This window comes from Ranitomeya variabilis, chromosome 8 (assembly GCF_051348905.1).
Source record: "Ranitomeya variabilis isolate aRanVar5 chromosome 8, aRanVar5.hap1, whole genome shotgun sequence".
NCBI lineage: Eukaryota > Metazoa > Chordata > Amphibia > Anura > Dendrobatidae > Ranitomeya > Ranitomeya variabilis.
Window position 1 is genome coordinate 169,632,056 of NC_135239.1, and position 23,160 is coordinate 169,655,215.

The 23,160-nt window shown below is 41.4% G+C and overlaps 1 protein-coding gene across 2 annotated transcripts in view; it reads right to left on the bottom strand.

Moving 5' to 3' along the window:
- Positions 1 to 21,851, bottom strand: part of LOC143787686 (protein kinase C delta type-like) — a 57,833-nt gene extending 35,982 nt beyond the window's left edge. The window contains exon 1 of one of the 2 annotated variants that reach the window (XM_077276617.1): positions 21,448 to 21,851. The gene's annotated coding sequence lies outside the window, so the exon portion shown is untranslated. The remainder of the gene's footprint in view (positions 1 to 21,447) is intronic. The other variant, XM_077276618.1, reaches the window with a different exon arrangement.
- Between the last annotated feature and the right edge of the window lie 1,309 nt (positions 21,852 to 23,160).

Genomic DNA, 23,160 nt, shown 5'->3' on the forward strand with positions numbered 1-23,160 from the left:
TGGGCAGAGCCACTGAGCTTACTGATTGTCTGCAGAGCTGCAGACAATAACAGATACCAGAAGAAGTGGCAGAGACTCAAAGGTGAACCTGGGATTGCTTTCGTTCTGGACGTCTCCAACTCACGTAGCAGTTCTTACAATTACTGTGCACTGTTATGTTACGCACCTTTATAGCCGACTGCTCATAATGTGTACATGACAGCTATCCGATGCTTTTATAAGAGCAATATTCTTTACTGCCCTGATTTGTTTAGCATTGTGTAAAACATTCAAATGAAAAATAAAGACCACGTTTACTATTATTTACCACCCACTAATATAACTAACCAATAAAATTATGCTATGTATATACAAGTCAGACCTAACAGGAAAATCATGATGACGCCCTAGAAGATTGACTTATTGGTTTCGGCTACATGGACACATTTTGTGCAGCTCCGGTCCAAAAGATTGCATTAAGCTCAATTTTGTCCTCTGGACGGTAGCTGTAAGCAGGAGCTTGTAATCAAAGGACAGGGTGCTTTATATGCAAATCTTGATTAACAGGGTGCTGGAGTAAGATGTGCTAAATTCACTGAGAAGCGTTCACCTCTTGATGAATTTGGAGAAGCCGTCAGCTGCAGTGGCGCTGGAGTAAAGGGATTAAGCCCATATAAAAAGATTAACTGTTCTAGTAGGATTTTTCTGAAATTTTCTGAGTTGCATTTTACAGCAAAATCATGATCCCTAAACAGCTAACAATACAGCAAAGGGATCTCATTGTTGAAAGTTATCAGTCAGAAGGGTACACACTTTATTTTCCCAAGGCATTAGATATACCATGGAACACTGAAGTCAACAAGGAGTGGCTAAAATTTGGCACAACTGTGACATTATCTAGAACTGGACGTACTCAAAAAATGATGAAAAGATAAGAAGAAAGAATAAATGGGGTGTCTGAAAATGAATAAAGGAAGGAAGATTGGAGCCTGAAAATTAGGCTACGTTCACAAACATACAGTGCTTTTTGCTGAGCTCTTTGTTAGAGTTTCAACTCCCTTGAAAAACAGGATTCTGACAAAGTCCCTTTCCTTTTTTGTGATAATAGTTGTCGGTTTGAGCTCCAAATTTATCAAAATCACACATGTGGTTCATGAATTTGGCATAAAGTTAAAAAATTTTCTTTCTACCTTGAACTGTTATTTTTGTGACTTTTGGCACCAACAGTCGCGCATAGGCATCAAAATTTACAAATTAAAAAAAAAAAAAGTGTTAAAAGTTTGGTGTACTCAAAAATACACCAGGGTGGGGGGAGGGGAGGCGGTAATGCAGTTGAGCAAAGTTTAACAACTTTTTAAAAAGTCGCAAGTGATGTACCAGGCAAAAACATTTGGAATCGCTAAACTCCACTCACAATGCGAAAAACAAACCAAAACCAAAAAAACACAGGTGAGCACGTATAAAATAAGACTTAAAAAAGGCACAAAAATGGTGCAAAAGTAGACAAAAAATACACAAACAACACAAAGGCAATGATGAATTAGGACCTGTGTCTTTTTAGGACAAGCACAAAAATGTGGCGGTTTTTGTGAAAGTCTGAAAATGACAACCTAGCATTAGACATCTTTTTAATGGCTCAAAAAAAAAAAAAAAAAGTTGTTCTTTAGCAAAAATACAAAGAGCTGCAAACTAACCACAGCTGAATTCTGTAGGTGTGACCCTACACTTACAGAATAGAAACAATGAAGATTTTTATTACATATACACAGAAAGTGACAACTTGTGGTTCTGTGCACTCTCGAAAAGAATACACTGAACTGAAAGTGACAACTGAAGGGTTATTCTCAAAAACATTTATGTAATAATACTACTAACAAGACCAAGCAAATAAAAATTCCCTGCGGTGCATGAAATATCTTTCCACTGACTCAGATATAAACAGCCCGTTCCAATGAGTTCAGCAAATTCCGGACCTAAAGTTCCATTGTCTGTTCTGCCAAAACGTAAAGAAAAGATTTTTTTTTTTCTTTCAACTTAAAACACACTCACGGTAAAAGGTCGTTACCAAACAAAAACGCTCAAAAGATGACAAAAGTAGCAAATATTCACTATAGCCCCCGTTCTCTACATCCAAGAAGAGAATACATCTAGATGTGGCATTGTGCGTCCCACTATATTCAATTCTATCGAATTTATAAAAAAAACATATAAATCTTGATTTTCCTTTATGGGAAAACCTTTTTTACGCCCATTACTCAAGTGCCATGTCAAAATATACATAAGCGTTCTACAAATTATACCTTTATTGGCTAACAGAAAGACTACTCTAATTTGCTAATAATTGTATCGCTCCTATAATACTCTTGTCTTTTTTACATAAAGGAACTAGAAAAGATAGAAGGTAACAAACACAAAATAAGGGGTTACATAACCTCAAAACTTTTTTGACCAATGTAGTCAACAATGAATAAGTATATATGAGGCCTATCACGATCAGGTGAGAAAACTCGCCGGCCAGTCCGGGCATCATGATCTGTACTCGGACCGTGTTTCATGGATGACCAAATGGGTAAAAACCTAAAAATAAGTTATTGAAAAGAAAAAAAAAAAAAAAAATAGCGCTGGGGGTTAATCATTAGACCCCAAGACATGATTTCCTCTTCACTCCCATAAACACAATTAGTTTTAATGCAGTGGCGGTGAAGCATGTGCGCTGCCACTCCATTTAAATATCTTTAGGTCGTCACTTAAGGTGGACCCATCTCCAGAAGAAGTCAACCCCCTTTTATCATCAGTAATCACCTCCACTAAACATATCTTGTGGTTGCAAATAAGAATTGCATAAAATTGAGAAGGAATTTTGAACCATTAGTCCCTCTGCAAATGGGTTTCAGTTCATAAATATTTTTGGGATGTTTTGCGTGCTCCACCTTCTTAGGGTCACATAATGGTATAGGTATAGGTTGCATGCTCAATAAGTAAATCTTCCTGGTTAGGTGATCACAGAAAAGATTTTCATGAGATCCAACAGCTCCAAGTAAAATAATGATGACTACAGCATTAACAAAGAAGCCACAATTTCTTAACTATTAACAAAGCAGAAGATAAGAGGCGTAGGCTACTTTTGCAGATAGATCACCAAGCACAAGCAGTCTAAAGCAGAGCTTCTCAAACTGGTTCTTGATGTCAGAGAGGGAAGCAGTTTTCACAGAAGTGTTCACTTGCTCAGTCCTTTATATGACTGCAGCATCTCTGGCTTAGCTCCAACATAATTTACTCATTTTTATAGTATGCAGAATTCAGGAGACATAACATAACAACAAAGAGAAGAGGAAGACCAGCAACCCGATGGTTTGATAAAATCAAGATAATGCCAGAAAAGACCCTGGTGGACCTATCTAGGCTTGCACAAGATCGATCTTCCTACAGAGTGTTCATCCATCAAGTCACCATGGCTTGAGATCGAGATGAAAGCCATAAAATAAATACGGTAATATAAGAACTTAATTTTGGCATGGCCTTTGATCAAAAACTGTTAGGCCCTAGGCATTACGTTCTTTGTCTGGTAAAGCTTTGACAGGAAAAGTTGGAGAAGCACAGGTCTAAAGTCTACAAGACTATCTTCAGTAAGTATGGCAGGTCAAGGCTAAGAAGTGTTCTAATCAACCATTTTGTTACTGGCTTTCCAGCAAAGTACACTAACCTTATCAGGTCCAAGAGATCTACATAACCCTGAAATGTCACTTTCTGGGTGTCACTGTGATTGGATCTTTGAAGTAGATAAATGATCAAAAACAGAATATAGGATCTGATATCAAGAAGTAACGTAACTAAGGCTATGTGCACACGTCAGGATTTCTAGCAGAAATTTTCCTGACAAAAACCGGACATTTCTGCCAGAAATCCGCATGTTCGTGTTTTTCGGGCGTTTTTTCATGCGTTTTTTCCAAATGCATAGAATTGCGGGAAAAACGCAGAAAATCCACAAAGTTAATGAACATGCTGCTTTTTTTTTACTGCAATGCATTTTTTTCGTGGAAAAAAAAACGCACCATGTGCACAAAACAAGCAGAATGCATTCTAAATGATAGAATGCATAATGCATGCATTTTTAATGAGTTTTTATAGGGTTTTTATCGCGAAAAAAACGCGAAAAAACCTGAACATGTGCACATACCCTAATTCAGTGATCTCCGAGGATGTGTCTTTACTAGGACCCACGGATCACAATGGGACGGTTTACTTTCCAGAACAGAAGTAACTTTGCAAGTGTAATCAAGTGCCAAAAAAGGATTTACGGTAATTGAACAAGCTACACACAGACCCCCGATGCTAAGGATATGTGCTATTATCATAAAATGTATAATTTGGGAAAATCTCTTGACCACAAACATTTCAGTAATCACATAATAGATTAGAATCTGTTCTCTGCAATAGCCGGACAGTTTCGGGAGCGTGCACGACAGTCAGCAGTTTCCTCTCCGGCCAAGTTGAAGGCAATTAGCCGAGATTTTCCTTCCTGGATTGTCCTCCAAGGATATACTTGGACACAAAGCCGGAAGCTCTAGAGTAAATGGTTTCACAAGTAGATGTGACCAAGTCTATGACGATGTGGAAGAGATGGAAAACAGTTTCACATGACTAAGAGAAACCATGAGGTCACCGTCAGTCAGCACCTTAGCGGGTCCCTGTAATAATCGATGAGGGACAGAAGTAACCTATAAACACACAGCAAAACCAAAACTTCCTGCCGAGTCACAAAAAAAAAAATTATTCCACTTTCGAAACTAATGTCCGCAGAGTATAAAAGGAAACCAAGACCATGTTTCCACATTGCATAAATGCTGCATTTTTTTTCACTGCTGTTTTATTTTGAGCAGAAAATCTGCTGTGTTTAACAGTCCAAGCACAATGTATTTGATTTGCTAAAAACTCAAGAGCTTGTGCATTTAAAGACGATGTTGAATTGTGTGTTTATTTCTCTATAAGCTTATAGGAGGAACCTGAAAAACCCAGTTAAAAAAAACAAAAAAACAACAGTTGTGTTTTTAAGTACAAAAAAAGGGTCAAAGGCAACAAATATACGTGTATGTACATGTGATAATAATGTATATAAAGTTTATGTTACATGCACAGTTGCATATATCTTAAATGTGTGTATATATATATATATATATATATATATATATATATATATATATATATATATATATATATATATATATATATACACATACACATACATATATATATTTATTACACACACACACACATACATACATATATATACACACACACATGCACATACAGACACACGTATTGGACAATGAATATGAAGAAAAGCTACCCTCGGTAAATTAACAATGATGAGAGAGAACAGAAAAGTGAGATGTGGTCACATTAATGTATAAAAATAAATATAACATTTTATTGCAAGTTATACAGATCAAGATATCAGCAGTGGATATGCAACAAAAAGCTGAAGGAGGCACATGTCATGTTAAAAGTTAGAGATAAATGTAAAATAGAAATAATAAAGCATGAAAAAAGGGTGGGGGGAGGGGAAGTTGCTGTCAGGTAATATGACTATATGTGTAGTTAATGTGTTGCTTGACCGTACATATAGAATGCTCAAAAAAATACTGCATACAGAATGCTCAAAATATGACTGCATACAGAATGCTCAAAAAAATGACCGTGCATATAGAATGCTCAAAAAATAAGCAATGAGCATACATATAGAATGCTCCAAAAATGATTGTGCATACAGAATGCTCAAAAAATGACCGCGCATATAGAATGTTCAAAAAATGACCATCTACTATATAATTGTCTAAGGATCACTTCCGTCTGTCTGTCTGTCACAGATATTCATTGGTCGCGGCCTCTGTCTGTCTGTCATGGAAATCCAAGTCGCTGATTGGTCGTGGCAAAACGCCCAATCAGCGACAGGCACAGTCCGGCGGCAAAATGGCCGCTCCTTCCTCCCCGCAGTCAGTGCCCGCTCCATAATCCCCTCCAGTCAGACCTCACACAGTTAATGGCAGCGTTACCGGACTGCGCTATGCCGCAGTGTAACGCACTCCGTTAACGCAGCTATTAACCCGGTGTGACCAACTTACTATTGATGCTGCGTATGCAGCATCAATAGTAAAAAGATCTAATGTTACAAATAATAATAATAATAATAAAAAAAGGTTATTCTCACCTTCCGACGTCGCGGCTGTCCTCTGCAGTGCAAGCGGCAGGTTCCGGTGCCAAGGATGCTATGCGAGAAGGACCTGCCATGACATCATGGTCATGTGACCCTGGGACCGGAAGCTGCCGCGTGCACCGCACACAGGTGCCAGGACTTCAAGGGGCCTTTGGAAGGTGAGTATATGTTTATTTTATATTTTAAGTCTTTTTTAACCACGCATATAGTGCCCACATTGCTATATACTACGTGGGCTGTGTTACATACTGCGTGGGCTCTGTTATATACTACATCTCTGTGCTATATACTATGTAGCTGGGCAATATACAACGTGACTGTGCAATATACTACGTGGCTGTGCAATATACTATGTGCTCTGTGTTATAGACTATGTGGCTGTGTTATATACTACGTGGCTGTGCAATATACTACGTGCCTGTGCAATATACTACGTGGCTCTACAATATACTATGTGGCTATGTTATATACTACGTGGACTGCTATATACTACGTGGCTGACCAATATACTACATACCTGTGCAATACACTACGTGGCTATGTTATATACTACGTGGCTGTGTTATATACTACGTAGCTATGTTATATACTACGTACGCTATGTGACATACTACGTAGCTCTGTTATATACTACGTAGCTATGTTATATACTACGTCACTGTGCAATATAGTACGTAGCCTGTGCTATATACTACCTACAATATTCTAGAATACCCGATACGTTAGAATCAGGCCATCATCTAGTACATATAGAATGCTCAAAATGACCATAAGTGCAGAATGCCCCAAAATGCAGAAATTAATGCAGAGTTAATTGCAAAAAGTAGCATACTGGTTCTAGTGTATTGCCCAGGTGTGATTAGTCTAGTCTAAGTATCCACATAATGAATACCAACACAAAGACTGCGCAAACAAAAGGAAAATATTAGAGACACACTCCAAAACTAATCTACCCACCTACATATGAAAATGAGTGCACACAAAGGTCTCATAAAAGCTAACAATTTATTAAATATACTTTTAAAAATAATTAAATACAAAAGACATACTGTACATATACCAAAACAGAATGTTCCTAGAAGTGGCACCAGTGACATGTACAAAGTAAGAGATGTAAAGTAACAAGACAGATTCCAAATAGGACAAAGAACCCCACCCACATAATAACTCAAGCCAACTAACAAGTGTCACGCTCACGACTGGTACTAAATACACTGCTCAAAAAAATAAAGGGAACACTCAAATAACACATCCTAGATCTGAATGAATGAATTAAATATGCTCATTGAATGCTTTGTTCTGTACAAAGTTGAATGTGCTGACAACAAAATCACACAAAAATCATCAATGGAAATCAAATTTATTAACCACTGGAGGCCTGGATATGGAGTCACACACGTACAGTAGTACCAGTCATGAGCCCTGGCCCATTCTGTGCGCTCGCTATTACTGCAAGCAGACATAGCTTTACCTCAGAAGCACTGGCTGTGCCAGCCAGCTTCAGAGCAGTGCTTGCAAGCTCTATAGCAAACAGCTTGTAAGTGCTGCGCTCCTTGCTTAGGCAGTCGCCTCTTTGGATATGTTCTCACAGTCAGTAAACGCTGCGGGCTGGACGCTGTGTACCTCCACAGTGTCCAACCTGCAGCGGCCAGATGTTACAGCATAGTGGATGGGATTTCAAGAAATCCCATCTCTACTATGCACGCACATGCAGCGCATCTTTCCAGACCACAGCATGTCTATTTATCTGGCAGAGACGCTCAATTTCCGCAAGATAAATATCACTGTCCAAAGTATTGGGTGCGGTGATTCCGCATGGTTCAATGAACACACATGCGGAATCACCTGCCTCAAAAGCCGCCAGCGCTTTGGAAGGAAGGAGCAGACATGTGCTGCGTCCAAAGCGCTGCCGATTACTGACAGTGGGGACGTAGTCTTATAGACTGAAGAGGTTACCAGGAATCTAGGCAACAAGCAAAACTAATCTAAAAAAAAAAAAGAAGTCCATTACGTTATAAAGAACGGGGGATTTTTAAGAAGGGCAAGATTGCAAAATTGCTTGTTTTTATACGCAACTTCACCCATTTAAGAAGATGAGACAATCCCTTTAATACATTCTGATTTTTTTGGAGACATAAAATCTGCAGTATATCTATATCACATGGCAACGTCCCACGAGCTGCTACAGTATAGAAACCATACTGTAATACTATGAAACATATAAAAGTGGTAGGCAATTATAACAATACAATAGCCAATAAATATATCGCTTTATTACGTCAGCCACAACGCTGAATACATTCTCCTCTCTTTCCTACAACCCTATCAAATCTTTTCATCTATATTGTATGCAGCTTTATCTCGCAGGACAGGATTTATCACTCGCTATTGCCTCATATGTTAAAATAAAAAGGTTAATGCAAAGAAAAAAAAACAAACTTACAGGAGTCTTAAGAATTCAAAGTCCAAGAGCTTGAGGAAAAGGAGAGTTGTAATAAATAACCAATTCATGAATGTAGCTGAGAGAGTGAAACACATGGCGAGAAATGTAAGAGCAGTGTGGTTATGGTCATGGCCTCGACATGATACTCGCCATCTTCTAATCACAGCACATAAGCCTTATACATGAGAACTATGGACAACTGCACAAATACCTATAACGGATATTGTAAAGAAATATTACCAATTCCCCAAATCATTATAGGGTCGGCCCCAGCACAGATGTCTCTACATGCCGGCGGTGGATTGGTCTGTTGTGTGGTCTCCAGTCACTGGAGATAAATACCAGATTGTGACCGGTCAGAGAGTACTCAATAGGTAAATGGGCTCGTTTATTATCTTATTATTACTATTTTATTGTTTTCTACAAACTTATGAAAACTACTTTTCTACAAACGAGTTATGTTTAACAAATCTTTTTTTGTTACCCCCGATTCTGGAGGCAAAATCAAGCAAAGTGGATCACAATGGGGCTGTCTATATGACAACCACCCGCAAAGTGGGGGGTTTGGGAACGTCCTTGGGGTGGAGGATTACAAGTGGGAATAATCTTCTTTCGTACTATGTATTCCTAAGACTGGCTTAATATATCCGACATTCATGAACCGAACACGGATGGGCTGCAAGTCTCCTGACCGGACGTCAGCACATATGAATCTGGCGAGTTTGGGTCAGGAGTTCTGTGGCCAGCCACCTACATCATGGACTTTACTCGGATATGTGAGCTCCGCTTAACCTGGTGCATGCACCCTCTAATGAATGAACAAGTCCGTCCTGAGATAGCATGGGATGTGGAGACATATGAACAGCAGGGAATGCCACACTTCACCAAGAATCCCAGACATTGTACATGCCACCTAACACAGTGATCTGAACACTTAGACCAGGCTGCCATCAAAATCCTGCAAGTATTTACAGTACAATGGCAGTGGATAGCCTTAAAGGGAATCTGTCAGTGGGATCAATCTTCCTAAGCCGTCTATATGGACACGTAGGTCATAGGAAGCTGAATAAAATTATATATTGATATCTGTTATCTGATGTCTTATTCCAGGGAAATACACTTTTTTCTAAATATGTAAATGAGCTGTTAAAATCTATGGGCCGGACATAGATCTCCCCGAGAATCTGCCTCCAGAGCTTATTTTAAATTAAAGGAGGTGTTATAAGCGTTAGACATGTAATGACTGACACAAAAGAGAAGGGCTGACAGCACTAAGTGTGGACACTCGTTTAAGCTCCAAGGAACCCACTTGGAGAATCAGCGACATAAAATAGAAAGAAAACAGCGTCGAATCCCAGGTGATGAATTTAAAAATTCAGGAAAAGTTTTATTTCGCCATCAACAGGTCTTTATTAACTATACAAAAAAAAAATTACCAAAGGGCTGGCTTATATAGTGTGGAGACCAAGTCTACACCAATCACCACATATAGACAGCTTAGTAAAATGTTCCATATGGCATCCATTTTTATTTTTTAATTTACGCACCTATAGACTTGTATAGGCAGTCCCCTAGGAGCCATGGAAGACAATAGTGCATGCTGCAATTTTTTTTTTTTTCACCATGACCCTTGGTATATGTGAAAAAAAAAATTTAATCTATGCAACTCTACTGAACAACATGGGGTCAGTGTGCTGTGCAATTTTTACTTGGACACCACACGTCTGTCTAGTACGCTTGTCTGAACGAGCCCCTAAGCATTTAATCATTGTATTTTGCCTATTATGGGCTTCCAGGGGATTGATATTACAGCAGTGTCTCTCGCACTACGAGGGGGCCCCTCTGGTGAGACGCCTGCCAGTTTTTGGCTGGATGTACTTTTGTCAGAAGTGATCATGTGCTGCGCAGATTTTTCTTCGGCTGCATACATCTCTGGATTGGTAACATACGGTATTTATATGCCTATTGTACTGGAATTAGGAGACAATATAAAAATTCTGAAATTAATAAATTCCTGACAATTAAATGACTTGTATCCTACATTTTTTCACCAGTTTCCCCCTCTGCTATCTCTAATTTTCTGTGCTCCCTGAGCTGGTATATGGATACTAGATGTTTTTTGTAGTGCACATAGAAGTAGCAGCATGGAAGACATTATAGAGCAGTACTGAGGCTTGTTGCTGCGAATCCAGATCTGAAGTAAACAAACAGTTGCAGCTCCATCTGTGTGTCTGTCTCTCATTGTGCTGCAACCTCCATATACCATAATAGAAGGTGTAACCTGACACCTCATTGTGCTGGTAGTTTGTCTTGTTTGACCAAGACAGATTAGAGCGGTTTTTCATTAGTAGATGGAAGTTCAGGAGGGTGGAGGAGAGGAAAAATGGCTTCTAAGTGGAGAAAAAAAACACAGATTTCTATGATAATGTAAATTACAAATGTTTCTTATATTAACCTGTACTATTGATTAATGCCAAGTTTGTTAAAATGACAGTGACCAATCACATTAATGCATTAAGTTGGGCAATGCTCACACCTACAAGTCAGAGGTATGCATCGAGGGGACTCTCGGAATGTAACTATCGGAAGATTGCATTAACTCCCACTGTACACGACAGGAACCACACTTCAAACCTTTACATTTTTTTTATTGCTCGTTTTGTTTACTGCATTATACAGGAATACTACTGGTCTTCATAGGTCCAAGATAACAGCGTTTTGGGCCTTCAACAGGCCCCTGGCTGACACAGCCACGCATCGGCTCTTTGCAATCTAGTTGCCAAGGAAGCTAACGAGCGCAGAAATAAAGTTTAGTGATCACAAATTTCCTGTATTTTAGGCACAAAAAAAAAAAATGTACATTTTCATCTTTTACATTCTGAAAACTGCAAAATGGACCAATGCAAAAGTTTGGGCACCCTGCATGGTTAATACTTTTGCAAGTATCACAGCTTGTAAATGCTTTTTGTAGCCAGACAAAAGTCTTGTTTGAGGAATTTTCATACATTTTCCTAGGGAAAACTCTTCCAGTTTCTGTGAGATTCCTGGGTCGTCTTGCATTCTCTGCTATTTTGAGGTCTAGCCGCAGACTTTCAGTGATGCTCAGTTCAAGGGACTGTGAGGGCCATTGTAAATTCTTCAGCTGCGCATTTTGAGGTAGTTTGTTGTGAATTTTAACGTATGTTTTGGATCATTATCCATTTGTAGAAGCCATACTCTTTTCAACTTCAGCTTTTTTACAGATGGTGTTATGCTCATATCAAGAATTTGTTGAAATTTCATAGAATCCATTCTTCCCTCTATCCGTGAAATGTTCCCCGTGCCATTGGATGCAACAACCCCAAAGCATGATTGGTCCACTTAACCCCTTCATGACCTTGGGATTTTCCATTTTTCTGTGTTCGTTTTTCGCTCCCCTCCTTCCCAGAGCCATAACTTTTTTATTTTTCCGTCAATATGGCCATGTGAGGGCTTATTTTTTGTGAAACAAGTTGTACTTTTGAACAACATCATTGGTTTTAGCATGTCGTGTACTAGAAAACGGGAAAAAAATTCCAAGTGCGGTGAAATTGCAAAAAAAGTGCAGTCCCACACTTGTTTGGCTTTTTTGCTAGGTTCACTAAATGCTAAAACTGACCTGCCATTATGATTCTCCAGGTCATTACGAGTTCATAAACACCAAACATGTCTAGGTTATTTTTTATCTAAGTGGTGAAAAAAAATTCCAAACTGTGCTAAAAAAAATTGTGCCATTTTCCAATACCCGTAGCGTCTCCCATTTTTCATGATCTGGGGTCGGATGAGGGCTTATTTTTTGCGTGCCGAGCTGGCATTTTTAATGATAGCACATTGGTGCAGATACGTTCTTTTGATCGCCCGTTATTGCATTTTAATGCAATGTCGTGGCGACCAAAAAAACGTAATTCTGGCGTTTCAAATTTTTTCCTCGCTATGCTGTTTAGCGATCAAGTTAATGCTTTTTTTTTCATTGATAGATCGGGCAATTCTGAACGCGGCAATACCAAATATGTGTAGGTTTGATTTTTTTTTTATTGATTTGTTTTGAATGGGGCGAAAGGGGGGTGATTTAAACTTATATATTTTTTTCACATTTTTTTTACTTTTTTTTTTTTTTTTTACTTTTGCCATGCTTTAATAGCCTCCATAGGAGGCTAGAAACTGGCACAACGCGATCGGCTCTGCTACATAGCAGCGATCATCAGATCGCTGCTATGCAGCAGAAATGCAGGTGTGCTACGAGCGCCGACCACAGGGTGGTGCTCACAGCTACCGGGGATCAGTAACCATAGAGGTCTCAAGGACCTCTATGGTTACTATTCAGAAGCATCGCTGACCCCCGATCATGTGACGGGGGTCGGCGATGCGCTCATTTCCGGCCGCCTGCCCGGAAGCGCCGGTTAAATGCCGCTGTCAGCTGCATTTAACTAGTTAATAGCGGCGGGTGAATCGCGATTTCACCCACCGCTATTGCGGGCACATGTCAGCTGTTCAAGCCCTGCATCAAAGCGGGGGATCTGACCTCGGACGTACTATCCCGTCCGAGGTCAGAAAGAGGTTAATGGTTGGTGAGATGTTCTTTTCCTGAAATTATGTGCCCTTTTTTCTCCACACATACCTTTGATCATTGTGGCCAAAGCGCTTTTTTACCTCGTCTATGCACAGGACTTGTTTTTGAAATGCATCAGGCTTGTTTAGATGTTCTTTTGCATACTCTGATGCTGAATTTTATAGTGAGGAAACAGAAGAGGTTTTCTTCTGATAACTCTTCCATTGAGGCCATATTTGTGCAGGTGTCTCTGAACAGTAGAACAATGTACCACAACTCCACAGTCTGCTAAATCTCTCTGAAGGTATTTTGCTGTCAAGTGGGGTTCTGATTTGTCTCTCTAGCAATCCTACGAGCAGGCCTCACTGAAATTTTTCTTGGTCTTCCAGACCTTATCTTGACCTCCAATGTTTCTGTTAACTGCAATTTCTTAAATCACATTTTCAATTGAGGAAAGGGCAACTTGAAAACGCTTTGCCATCTTCTTATAGCCTTCTCCTGCTTTGTGGGTCTGCATCATTTTCAGAGTGCTAGGCAGCTGCTTAGAAGAACCCATGGATGCTGTTTTTTGGCACAAGGTTAGATGAGTCTGGGTTTTCATAAAGCTGGGAAGTTTGCATCACCTGGCCTTTCCTAATGATGATAGTGAACAAGCCATAACCCTAACAGGTTAATTAATGTCTGTAACCTTGGTCAAAGTTATCTGAGAACACAAATTTCCAAGGATGCCCAAACTTTTGCATTGGACCATTTTCCATTTTTATAATTCTTAAAATGAAAAACAAAACAAAAAACACTATATATATTTTTTACCTAAAATACAAATGAAATGTGTCATCTTTACCTTTAGGCCTTTTAGAGTTCATTTCAACTTCAACTTGCCTAACTATCCACAATAAGTAATTTTGACCAGGGGTGTACAAACGTTTACATGCCACTGTACCTGCAACTAACACGTCCCACTACTGGACACTCACTTTTGAATGCTGCTAGTGTGCTGTATGAAAGCAAAAGGCATTCAATGGTCCAAAAATGTGATGTTATCCAGCACCAAAGGAAAATGGTTAAAACTTAGCCTTAGATTTAACAAAAAAAAGTGCGATATGTGCACGTAAAAACAAACAAACAAAAACAAGGCTTACACATTTTGGAAAAACTCTTATTCATAGCTGTGAAATAAGAAAAAAAATGAATACTTAACTTCGAGAATGGCGCCGCTCCTCCAGTCCACGTGCTGTGAAATGGTTAATGTCTGACGGAAGTGGGACTGCTGCAGCCCATCAGTGGCCGCTGATAAGCTGCAGCGCTCATGTGACAATGTCACAAGATCTCTGGGAAGACAAATCTTTCGGAGCGGAGCCGATTGAGTGGGCAAGAATGCTTTTTTTTTTGGGGGGGGGGGGGTACTTATTTTTTCAGCACAAAGGGGTCACTCTAAAAGTTTGTCCTTTAATGTGTCTAATCAAAAAAACAAAAACCTTTAAGAGTGAACTATTTTTTCATTAAGAAACTATAAAATTCAAGCAAGGACTAATCACAAAGACCAAACTTTGCTCATACACAGCTACCAATATTCATAAAATTTACAAAATAGATTTTTTTATTAATAAAAAAAATATAATAATAATAATAAACACTTGGAAGGTCTGCACACCTTATGTGCTACTGTAACAGAATCTCAGCTATGACACCCACTGCCATAAACAAAGTGGAAAACAGCAGCCAAACTGGTTCAACCAGAACCCAGCTTGCTACATGCGGTAAGAAAGGAGGACAGGAGACAATTTCAAGTCTCCGCTTGCTCACTGAAAGTCAAACAAAACTTCAGAAGAGGGAAGTGAGCAAGAAAGTCAGGACGCTGATTGCAAAGAAGCCAAAATGAAAATATGAAACTTTTAAAAGGAAGGCTGAAGAAATGATCATCTGACGAGCTGAGGAACAGAGGTGCGATTATGCCACAGTACAGTAACACCAAACTGTAGGAAGTTACAAAAGCCAGGCAAGATTACAGTCTGGGACTTACAGTATATCCGCACCCACATTACTGCTTGACTTTGCAGAGTGCTCATAAGGTACACGGAGTCCCTATGATTTATTCTTCCTTTTTCATACAATTTCCTCAGAAAATGAAAAATGTTGACATGCTCCGTCACATGCCGATGTACGGCTTACATATATATACGGTGAGCCCTAAAGGGACTGGAGGAAAGAGACCCTCAATGGGGGATTCAAGGCACAACAGAACCCATGTTACAGAACTGCCCCGAGATCAGGAACCTTTAAATGAATAAGAACATGCGACATATAAATTTTCCTGAATGACAGAATCAGCTAAATATGGATTACGGTATTTCAGGAGGGAAACTTTTCCCTGAGCTCCAGATCGCTCTCTAATAGTGAACTTGCACCCTTCAGTACATGTCAGAGATAGAAGATGAAGGATTTTGCCAATCTATACATTCGACGGATGCCCAACACGTTCCTTTGCCATCTGTTGTACAAATTTGGGCATATGGCCGCATTTTGTGAATAATCGGAGCATAAACTAATATCACAGTCTGAACCCACCCTAGGGATTCATATGCATGGTAAAGCCTTGCAAGCAAATAATCTACTGACGAATAAGGGGTCTCAATTGGTCTGTTATGATAGACACACTGGAGGGGGGGATTTATCATTGCTTTTTAAACCTAAAAAAAACTGGTGTAGGTGCAAACAAAAAAGAAATAAAATGATGGCACACGACATATCGGTCATCACGATGCTTTATAATGAGCGGATAATCACCCTCCAGCCACAGAACTGTCAGGAAGTCTGTCCCAGACTGCAAATTTCCATTACTGCAGGGATAAAGCTAAAATAAGATAATGACCAGAACTAAAGCAACAGATCAGATAAGCGGCACATAAAGCCTCCATAAAAGCGAATCTTCCGTTCCTTTTGCAGCCATCCAAAAACAATAAAAAGTAAATGACAGAGACCTCCATCCATTTCCTCGGCGGGCTGTGAGTGGAGATTAGTCCTGACTGACTAGCGCGCTCTTATTTTCCTACTGTGTGTGAACAAGAATAGTATTTTCCTACTGCTCTTATCCTCGTGCTTCAATGCACCCCGATACGGACTCTGATTTGTGCCAGAAACAGCTCCCGGATTCACTTTTTGGGGACGTGTGAGAAAATACACTTGCTAACCAACCCCATCGCATCTTGTATTTCTACTGAAACACAAAATCCAGAGTATTGCTGCCATCTAACAGGAGATTAGATTACAAAATAATTCTAACCTAGCCAAATCCGATCTCCTACTTTGCACAGATGAGGGGCAAACACCCCGAAACATGTGACTGAAAAATGGAATTTGTAGTTTGACTTCTTATCCTAAGTCATGTTGCAAGACCCTTTAGAGCAGGGGTGGTGAATCTCAGGCCCACGGGCTGTTTATGGCACTCGATGACCTTTTATCCAGCCCCCCCCCCCCCCCCCCCCCCCCGGGCAGAGTCCCATGGACCACAGTGCTTGAGCCGGCAGCTGTATTTTGATGGTCGCCGGCCTTAATTTCTTCTTGCTCCGTGAAACCTCACAGACTCAACATAGATGCACGTGCAATGAAAGATTACGTTCTGACACCAGTGTCCTCGTCAGGACGTACCTTGTGGGCAGAATTAGTGCACAATTTGCACAGTCCCCAAAGGATGGTAATAAGTATCCAAATAGCCCTTGGCGGAAAAGAAGATTCCCCATCCGTGCTCAAATGGGTCAATATTGACTCTTTGGATTGCTGCTTCCAGAGGAGCACTGCTTGGCCTACCAGTCTCCTTACATTGATTTGGTACTCTCCACATGGGAAAACTTTAGCCTTTAGTCCCCCTGTCAGAAGCCTCTCACCCAACCATATCAGATTTCCTGGTTTGCACTGATGCAACCGGAAACACGTACGAGAGTCTGGTTTGGCTTCTCAACCTAAGTCATGTAGAAAGGCTCATTAAAGGGTCGATATTGACTTTCAGGACCGCTACATCCCATAGGTGGCACTAGAGTTTGTCCTCTTCCTTTCTGAAGAGGCTATTTGTATATTAAAAGATTTTAGCACTGTTCAGGGTACAAGTTTTGGTGACAGTATGGATGATGAGCCGCTCTGGGTGAAACGTGCTTGCATTAACCATCAAACTCCAAATCTAGGACATCTTTCCACATAATGTTATATTGTGTTGATCCTGTTATTTATCTTAGAAATGGTTTTGTTTTGTTTTTTGTTTTAAATCTACAGCATAATTTTATCCTGCGTATTATCACTACAGCATTTCTACAGCAAAATCTGTAAAGTTTCCACAGCGGAAAAACCGCAATAGCAAAAACTGCTGCAGATGTGAATGTGGTAATCCCGCGGATCTGCTGCCCATCTCACCCAATGTATCAGCAGCATACATTGACATACGGTAGATTTCAAAATCACAGTTCCAAGGGGTTGTAATAAGATATTGTGACAAACCCATTAAAAGAAATACCCATGAAAAACGTTTTTGAAAACAGCATGATGTTTGCTGGTACGGTTACAATAAAAATATCATCAGCCATAATGATAGCACCTGTAAATGCCCCAGAAGTCTGCGTACCGTTACTGTGGACAGAACGGCTGCTACTGAACTGCCAAATTTTATTTGGCAAGGGCAGAAGACATTCCTTTTTTACAACACGCTGCTTCCAAGGTAATACACAATGCTCCTGACAAATGTCCAAACAAAGAGCGAGGAGTTAATAGCGTAATCACAGCAGCGCTGACACACCATTCTTTTGACAACCATAGATCCCCCACCTATAGCACATACTCATAGATCCCCCCACCTATAGCACATACTCATACCCATAGATCCCCTCCACCTATAGCACATACTCATACCCATAGATCCCCTCCACCTATAGCACATACTCATACCCATAGATCCCCTCCACCTATAGCACATACTCATACCCATAGATCCCCTCCACCTATAGCACATACTCATACCCATAGATCCCCCACATATAGCACATACTCATACCCATAGATCCACCTATAGCACATGCTCATACCTATAGATCCCCCACCTATAGCATATACTCTTACCCATAGATCCCCCACATATAGCACATACTCATACCCATAGATCCCCCACCTATAGCACATACTCATACCCATAGATCCCCCACCTATAGCACATACTCTTACCCATAGATCCCCCACCTATAGCACATACTCATACCCCATAGATCCCCCACCTATAGCACATACTCATACCCATAGATCCACCTATAGCATATGCTCATACCTATAGATCCCCCACCTATAGCACATACTCATACCCATAGATCCCCCACCGCTCCTGCATCCTGCTGGTCGGGTCCCCCACTTGGATGGCACCAATCATTGACCGGTCCAGAAGAGAAGGCAAGATCTGCAGGGAACCGGTCAGCAGGATGGAGGAGCGGTGGAGGATCCATCAGGGAGTTGTTTTTTCTTCTTTTAAAAAGCACACTTGGGCCATATGGTCACGGTTTTCCAAATACTGGTGGAAAATCCCTTTAAAGGGCCACTGTCACCCCCCTCCAGCCGTTATAAACTAAAAGAGCCACCTTGTGCAGCAGTAATGCTGCATTCTAACAAGGTGGCTCTTTTAGTTGTAGGTTCAAGTATACCCCCCAAAAAAGCGATTTGATACTTAGCCATAATTGGTGTCTCTAGCCACGTAGGCTGGTCCTCCCTCCCCAGCTTGGCCAGATCCTCTGCCGTCACTCACATCTTCTTGGTCTTTTTGCGCCGCCCCCTCAGCGCTGTTTACGTTTTCAAACCGGCGCCTGCGCTGTGTAGTACTGTTCTGCGCAGACGCAGTAAGCTCTGGCCGTCTGCCAGTGCGAAACGGCAGTAACCTTTAACTAGCTTTTTTTGCACTTTATTGGAAGAAAATAAAGTTTTTTTTTTATTGGCGAGAGCTATCCCTTTCCTTATTCTATGGAGTAATTTTAGATATTGACTGTAGGGATTTAAGTACCGCCTTCTAAAAACCATACCTTTTTCCTATGCAGGTTAGTCAGCCTATTTACACGTGGTCTCAGATTTCTTTGCGGTGTAGCGCCATCTTGTTTCTTATGCTAGCGCACTGTTCATATATTCCGAGATGATATTGTTACATTGTATCTCACAGCCCTCTGACTGGACAGTTCTCACACACTCAGAGACTTGTATGTGACTTTTTTCACATATTTTATGGGGTCATTAATGGGGCAGTAAAGGTTTGCATGGTGCATCCCTGAAATGCCACATTAGAATATTTCTGGAATGCAGGATCAAAATCTGATCGTTTGATCCCCTGATCAATCCCTCATGCATGACAAATGTAATAAAACCCTAAGAGAAATAAAAAAAAGAAAGCAAATTGCCAAAAATAAAAAATCCTACAATTGAATCTCACTAAGGTTTGTTCTTCATCTTGGTGCAGCAGAACCGTCCAGATTTTTCTAGGTAATTGCTGCACTTGTTCACTCTCCTCCAGGCTGCCGTAAAAAGCACCAAACACACAAAATCTCAGGAATCAGCTAAAACAATGGAAACCTTGTCAAGAAGAAGAAATACTCAAAACAGGAAGAAGAAGGAACACAGACGTCTTTATACAGAGATTTCCATTACACAACATGGGTCATCCAATATTAAATATACATTAGTTATATCATCAGAGCGGTCACACGAGGGACACACAAAAAAGTATAGGAGCAAAGTTACGAGAACATGAGACACTTCTCCTTCTGACTTTTAGACGCTGAGGATCATCAACCTGATTACTGTGTTATTTTACAGCATTCATTGTACAGTCCGCGGGTGGTTATTACACTATTAACCCTAATAACAGCCGACACGCCTTCTTATGCATCATTAATGGGCTTTATTCTAGAGCACTGTGCTTCTGTAGCACCTTAAAGTAACGGGTGCAAGGGAAAATGAATGCCCTCCTTATCTTTCTATGAACAGCACTCCTCATGTGAGATGGGTAAGCAATGAGGGCAGCAATGCTGCCGCTACCTCCACTGATCCCATTAATTAGCGGTCACTTGCCCAATGATGATGCTGCTGGGTCTGACTAGCCCCCACTTGGATGGTTTCAATGTCTCCTGTCTCGAACACCTGATACAGGCCTAGGAGAGTGCTGAGCTCAGGTCAGGGGATCTACGACCTATCCGAGATTCACATCATACTCTGACCGTGAAACGCAAAATGTGATCGTAAGGAACAGCTCTGTAACAAGGCGTCCGAATGAGGGCACCTGTCCAGGTCCGATCACTTCTGTACCCTCCGGAGATCTGCTTTACTATGTGCTCGGAGTGGAAATGTGGCTATACCCGTATTCTGCAGACAGAAGCCAGATCCAGGAAGACAAGCCAGCTCCTTGGAGCCGCTTCACACGGCACAGAGGTCACACAGACACTTGGGAGAACTGACGAGGAGACGGAACTACTACAAATATAAGTCAAGGAGAACCCGATGGCATCCAGTCCCACCGAACACCCCACACCTGGCGATGCCCCCACACCTGGCACTGCCCACCACACCTGGCGATGCCCACCACACCTGGCACTGCCCACCACACCTGGCACTGCCCCCACACCTGGCACTGCCCACCACACCTGGCGATGCCCACCACACCTGGCACTGCCCCCCGTCTCTGCTCCCCCAGTCATCTTGTTTCTTAGATCTGACCATCACCCTGCCATACTACACCAGCAAAACACCACAGGGGCTGCGGAACATGGAAAATGTCCATTATTAATATTATTATCAGTCTACGTGGTGAATGCTCCAACCTAACACATCCCATTGTCAGCGCACTGCAGTCTACATTGCCAGAATGGGAACATTTACTGATTTTGGCCAAAATGTATCTTGTGAGTTTTGCTGACCACTAATTTTCCTCCTTTCTTTTCATCCATTGCTACCTGTTACCGTCCTCCACTCCTTTTCCTACCTGCTGCCGTCCTCCTCCTCTCCCCACCTCTCACTGCTGCTGTCCTCCTCTCCCTACCTGTTAAGGTCATCCTATTCTCCTCTCCCTACCTGCTGCTATTATCCTTCTCCTCTCCCTACCCGCCGCCGTCCTCCTCACCCTACCTGCCGTCCTCCTCCTCCTCTGTGGATACACTCCGGCACTTCTCCTCCCGGCTCGGTCTCCCTCACCCCGGTCCTCCGCCGCCCCTTTCTGTCACTTTGCTGGCCCCGTACCTGCGGTGTCGGCGGCCTCTCCGGGTGACGGCTCCGGTACTGGTCGGGGGATCCCCGGGGTGACGGCGCTTCCTTATTCCGCTGTGTGAGAAGTGTCCGGGCTCAGCCTCCTCCTCCTGCCGCTGCTGCCGGCTACACCCTCCTCCTCCTCCCAGAACCTCCCCGCGCCCTGTGCTGCTCCCAGTCTCCGGCGCGTCTCCTCCCGCTCCGGGGTCCGTCCTGTGCAATGGCGCTCCTGTCACCTCAGCGGCATTTCTACAGCCTCGTCATTACACAAACTCCATTTCCTTACTTTTACCACAGAACCTTCCTCCTGCCCCGCCGTCCTCCTCCGCCGTCCTCCTCCTCCTCCTCGTCCCTTCTTGGCTCACAGTGTAAACATCTCGGCACCTGAGGAAAGCGCCGTCCGTGCACTGAGCTGTGCGACATTACTGCCAAAGACAAACAGTGCGACATTACACTTCCTCTCTGTTCTTTTTTTTGTTTCTCCAAAACTTGTATAGTTTTATTTTTGGAGTTTTTTTAAATTATTTATTTTATTTTTAAGTGATGAACCCCCCCAAAAAAATTGTAAACAATAAATAAATAAATAAATAGTGCTCAGTGTCAGGCTATGTTCACACGGTGCGGTTTTTGCTGCGGATCCGCATCCTTTTTCCATGCAGGTTACAGTACAATGTAACCCAATGGAAAACAAAACCCGCTGTGCCGACGATCCTTTTTGCCCCAGGAAAATCCGCGCCGATTTTCTGCGGAAAAAAAGAAGTACCGTGTCAATTCTTGCTGCGGATTCCGCAGGGGGTTTCCAGCAGCACCAATAGGAAACTGCAGCTGGAAACCCGCAGTGGAATCCGCAGTAGAAAAAGGACAAAAAACCGCAGTGAAAAGCACCGCGGTTTTCACTGCGGATTTTCCCAAAAAAGGACCTGAAAAATCCGCAGTGAAAAAAGGATCGTGTGAACATAACCTCACTGTTTTCTGAGCCGTGTTATTCCTGTGGAGCAGCGGTGGCATTTACAGATGATGTTTTCTTGTAATATTTGTGTCTTTTGCTTTAGGATTACATTTTAGATCAATTGTTTTTTTTTGCGGATGCTGCAATACAAAATGGTTTTGGTTATTTTTTAACCTTTTTTTTTTTCACAAAAATTAAAACTTTTTTCTTAATATTTTTAACTCTTTGAAAAAAAATGTATATATTAACCCCTTCGTGACCGGAACTTTTTCGTTTTTGCATTTTTGTTTTTTGCTCCCCTTCTTCCCAGAGCCATAACTTTTTTATTTTTCCGTCAATATGGCCATGTGAGGGCTTGTTTTATGCAGGAAGAGTTGTACTTTTAAAAGACATCATTGGTTTTACCATGTCGGTGCTCGAAAACGGGAAAGAAATTCAAAGTGCGGTGAAATTGCAAAAAAACGGGCAGGCCCACACTTGTTTTTTGTTTGGCTCTTTTGCTAGGTTCAATAAATGCTAAAACTGACCTGCCATTATGATTCTCCAGGTCATTACGAGTTCACAGACACCAAACATGACTAGGTTCTTTTTTACCTAAGGCTACTTTCACACTAGCGTTAACTGCAATACGTCGCAAATGCGTCGTTTTGCCGAAAATACGCATCCAGCAAAAGTTCTTGCTGGATACGTTTTTTCGTCATAGACTAACATTAGCGACGCATTTGCGACGCATTGCCAAACGTCGCGTCCGTTTTGCG